The sequence below is a fragment of the Pinus tabuliformis genome, chromosome X, assembly GCF_031772625.1.
Source record: "Pinus tabuliformis cultivar Carrire ecotype Pingquan chromosome X, CPIR1, whole genome shotgun sequence".
Taxonomy (NCBI): Eukaryota; Viridiplantae; Streptophyta; class Pinopsida; order Pinales; family Pinaceae; genus Pinus; species Pinus tabuliformis.
Window position 1 is genome coordinate 935,623,191 of NC_142308.1, and position 5,054 is coordinate 935,628,244.

The 5,054-nt window shown below is 35.6% G+C and overlaps 1 pseudogene across 1 annotated transcript; it reads left to right on the forward strand.

Annotated features, from left to right (window-relative positions):
• Positions 1–1,985: 1,985 nt before the first annotated feature.
• On the forward strand, positions 1,986–4,406 carry LOC149142759 (UNC93-like protein 1 pseudogene; annotated as a pseudogene). The gene is made up of 2 exons (XR_016264721.1): positions 1,986–2,537; positions 2,585–4,406. The product of XR_016264721.1 is annotated as an UNC93-like protein 1 pseudogene (transcript).
• The last annotated feature ends 648 nt before the right edge of the window (positions 4,407–5,054 follow it).

Consider the following 5,054-nt stretch of genomic DNA (forward strand, 5'->3'; position numbering starts at 1 on the left):
CATCCAGCATAGAAATCCTTTCCGCGCCAACCACCTTTTGCAGAATGTGATCCATTTTTGGTAAAGGATAATTATCCTTCAGTGAGACTTTATTTAGATTTCTAAACTCTACACATAGGCGAATTTCCCCGCTCTTCTTTTTCACTGGCACCAAGTTTTATATCCAATTTGAAAACTTGAGTCGAATGATGATTTTTGCAACTAACATTCTCTTTACTTCCTTCTCAATTAGTGGCAATAGTTTCGGATTGATCCTTGTTAACTTTTGTTTAAAAGGTTTCTCATTTTCCTTAAGTGGTATAATGTGTTGAATGCTAGTCTGATCATAAATCTTCAAATATTCATATCTCCAATCGAATATATCAACAAGCTCTTTCAACAATTCTGCATATTTTGGTTTCTGCTCCTTTTTCAAAGTATTAGAAACTTTGACTATCTTTGGGTCAATGTCAGTTCCCAAATTGTAGTCTTCCATCTCACCATCGCTTGGCAGGATTCTTGGCTTAATTGCCACATCATTGGAATCAAACAACCTTTCTAAAGGAACCAAGCTTGTAGGGATTAGATTGTTAATTGAATAATCTCCTGCCCAACAACAATATTCAAAAAGACTGTTGATTCAAAAATTTTGCTTGTAGTTTCATCTTCATGCTTGTCAATTGGAGTGCTGATAAATTCATCTGTTCTTTCAAGAAACCTTTTAATTTGATGATCGTCTTCAAACACCTGCCCGTGCCTAGTATTATCTTGAATAGAAGACTTGTGCTTAAGAATGTATCTTTAGTATAGTTTGAGTGGGCGTAAAGGTTAAAAGCATGTGTTTCTTGGTGAGAGGTTGTAGGTTCAAAACTAGAGGGGCTAGGGTATGTATGTCTTCCTAGACTTTAGCATTATTTGAATTTTATAAATGGTAAAGAGTTTATGTGTTGAACTTAATTTGATTGTGGATTTTGGAAATATTTCCAAATTTGATGGAAAACAATTAATTCAATTGCTTAATCTTCTATACATGTGAAATATTTTCCAAATCTAGATTTTGGAGATATTTCCAAGTTTCATGGAAAACAACAAAAACAATTGTTTAACTTTACTATAAATGAGATTTCCAAATATTTCCAAAATCTAAAATAGACACAAAGATATGGAAAGTTTATGTTACTATGCATAAAATTCCAACATATATATCTTTAATACATTATATCATGTAAGCAACTTGTTAAGAATATAAGAGCAATATAAAGATTAAAGATAAGTCAAGGAAAAGATGCACCAAACAAAAAAAACAAAAAAGATTGAGTTTTTATATTAGATTGTAAAACCCATAATAATGAAGATGTACAATATTAATATTTAATATCAAAGTAACACATCTATTAAAAATATAATGATAAGTATATATTTTTAATAATAATATATAAATTAATATTGATGAAAATATGTTATAATTAAATTTATTTTATGTCTAATCTCAGCGGTATTAAAGAGATTTGACAATGTGACCTAATTTCAAGGGCATCTAGGGGATTAGACTCATGAGCTCCGAATTAGCAAGGTAACTAGCAATAGGTACTCAACCATTTAAGCTATCTCTAAAGACTATAAAAAATAAAGAATCAATATATAAATTAATTTAATTATGAATTTTGGAAATATTTAGAAATTTAATAGAAACAAAAAAATCAATTGTTTAAGTCTTTTATGTATTTGAGATTCAGAAATATTTCCGAAATCTAGATTTTGAAATTATTTCGAAATAAGATAGAAAACGGCTGAATCAATTATTTAACATCTTTGGAAATATTTATTTCCAAAATCTAGAATGGACACAAAATACCCAAGATTTGTGTCCCACAGGGAGTTAATCGGCCTCTGGAGCCATATGACCAACAACGACTGATAGAAGTTGAGTGAGAAGCCCAGATGGGACTCATGCCTCCCATCGAACCAACCATTAATAAAAGAAATCTTCTTCCAATAAATCTTATTGTTTTCAAAGGAATATCTTGCTCTAAAATGCTCTGTATCACGCCAAAGCACGTGCATCGTGCAGATCCAGAGTTTGATTATCAGTAACCATTGGTGTAGGACGTGCTGGATATTTAATGACCCTTCATTTGGAATCAGAAGGTATGTTGGATCTCTGTTTCGTCGACCATTCCTCATTTCCTAACTGTGAAAACTGAGATGAATTCATGTCACATCACCATCACAGTCTTCCTATTTCATTCCGAGTTGCTAACCCAAATACCACCGACCCTTTTTTTCACCAATTTCACCAACGCATAATCTCTTTGTGGGATATTCTGTTTGATTGAGATTACCAAGAAAAATAACAAGGTGAAGAACTGCATACTCCATCGACCTTATCCGTTCACCAGGATCCCACTGAAGAAAAAACTGCCTGAAATACTTTTTGTTCACACCCACCAGAGAGGGCTCTGCAGGTCATTGAAGTGGGTTTCCTACATAGCAGGTTGTTTGAGTTTCATGTTTTGCCCTGTGAAAAAGAAAGCAAGCATTGTAGTTTAGAATTTCATGTTTTGCCCTCTGCAAAAAGGCGAAGTGTGGTAGTTTAGAATTTCAGTTCTTGCCATGGATTCTGATCGCAATGAGAACCGAGATGTTGTTAGATCCAAAAGGTTCATGCAACTTCCTCGGTATAATTCACCCCTAGTGCAAGTGGGACTGATTGGACTGGTGTGTTTCTGTTGCCCTGGAATGTACGTTGCTCTGTCTGCGCTGGGAGGAGGTGGCCAAGTTGATCACAAAGCAGCCAACAATGCAAACACGGCACTCTATACAGCATTTGCAGTATTTGGCATATTGGGTGGGGGTATCTACAACATTCTTGGCCCTCGGCTCACCTTGTTCAGTGGCTGTTCAACCTATATACTCTATGCTGGATCCTTTCTGTACTATAATCACAAGCATAACCAGACTTTTGTGGTGGTTGCTGGAGCATTATTGGGGGTTGGAGCTGGTTTTCTCTGGGCAGGCCAAGGAGCCATTATGACCTCCTACCCCACAGAAGATAGAAAAGGAGGATACATTTCATTGTTTTGGAGCATTTTCAGTTGTGGGGGTGTCATAGGAGGATTCATTCCCTTCATTTTGAATTACAACAGTAATAGTGCTTCTGTTAATGATGGAACATACATAGCATTCATGGGTTTCATGGCCTTTGGAACACTCCTTACTCTGAGTCTTCTTCACCCTGATAAAGTAATTAGAACTGATGGTAGCAGGGTGACTCTCATGAAATACTCTAATGCATACACCGAGGCCTGTGAGATTCTGAAACTATTTAAAAATGGTTATATGCTGCTGCTGTGTCCTGCATGTTGGGCCAGTAATTTCTTTATAACTTACCAATTCAATAATGTCAATGGACTTTTATTCAATGTTAGAACTAGAGGTCTTAACAGTGCATGGTATTGGCTGGCTCAGATAGTGGGCTCTACAGGGATTGGTTACATTCTGGATTTTAGCTGCAAGAGCAGAAGGAAGAGGGGATTTTTGGGTCTGAGCATAGTTGCACTGTTGGGAACAGCCATCTGGGGAGGAGGCCTTGCAAACCAGCTAAGGTATTCTTCTGATAAACCATTAAAGGAGTTGGACTTCAAAGATTCTGGCTCTGCGTATGCAGGACCACTTATACTGTACTTCTGCTATGGATTGATGGATGCTATGTTTCAAACCCTTTGTTATTGGACCATCGGAGCTTTGGCTGATGATTCACAGACTCTGAGTAGATACAGTGGTTTCTTCAAAGGTGTGCAGAGTGCAGGAGCAGCTGTGGCTTGGCAGATTGATTCTGAAAAGGTGTCATTGCTGGCACAGCTGCTCATCAATTGGGGTCTGACTACTATCTCTTACCCTCTGGTTCTTACTGTTATTGCCTTGTCAGTAAAGGATGAGAAGTACATGCCTGGACTTGATTCAGGTAATGGCCCTAAGAAAAGTGGGAAGCCTATTCTTACAGCCACCCAGATGAGGTCAACCGATTCTCATGAGGATAATGCGGATGGATCTGTATAGTTGTAAGTTTACCTCCACTTGTAAGTAAAAGTAGAGGTGTAGTCCAATTGTTACGAATTTTTTTTCTATGTCTAGACGAATGGGCAATTGGGTTGTTCTGGTATTTCTTAGCACTTGGTTATGAGATTTAAACATAAGACCTTGTATTCAGAACTTTGTATTTACATTTACTTTAATTTTCTGGCTTGCCAAATAAACTAGCTAAAAGGTGGGTAGCATTTAGTATCACTGCTTTAGACAGGATTTTGCTATCCAAAACGATTACTAGTTCTTGAACTTAATTGCTGTCACATATAAACTTGGTCTCCATGTATGTGTTTTCCTTGGTATTTATCGAAACTTGCTGTCCCAGACAGGCTTGATGACGATGTATGTGTTTTCGTTAGTATTTATTAAAACTTAATTGTTGTTATAGAAAAATTTGTATCAATAATCTACAACAATTTACAGAGGGAGGTGAGCTCATGCTACATGGAAAAACTTATGATTTGGTCTGATGTTAAGTAGTTTGGAATTTCTGTAACATTTTAATTTTAATTTGTTTAGTAATATAGTTTTTTTAATTAGATGTATTATATTTATTTTTAAAATGGATACAAGTTAATTAAAGAAATTGAAAAAAAGATTTCATAATATTTTATATAATAGGTTTATATGTTTGTTTGGTGAATTATAGAAATGGATTTTAATAAGTTTAGATATGGATAAAAAGAAAAAAATCATATTTATTTAGTACTAAAATTATTGAACACTGGAAGGTTAGAAAGAGTAGATGATGAGTGGTAAGTCATCACATCAATCCAAAAAGCTTACTAAGAGTAGATGATGAGTGGTAAGCCATCACATCAATCCAAAAAGGTTACTGGCCTCAATATTACCTTGTTATGCTTAATGGATGCCCCCATTAAGATTTAAATCAAAAGAGACAAGGAAACAAGCACCTTGAGTAGCTCAATCGGTAATGGTAATGTGTGAAGAGGTTTGAGGTTCAAATCCCTTGAATTCACCTATGCTTG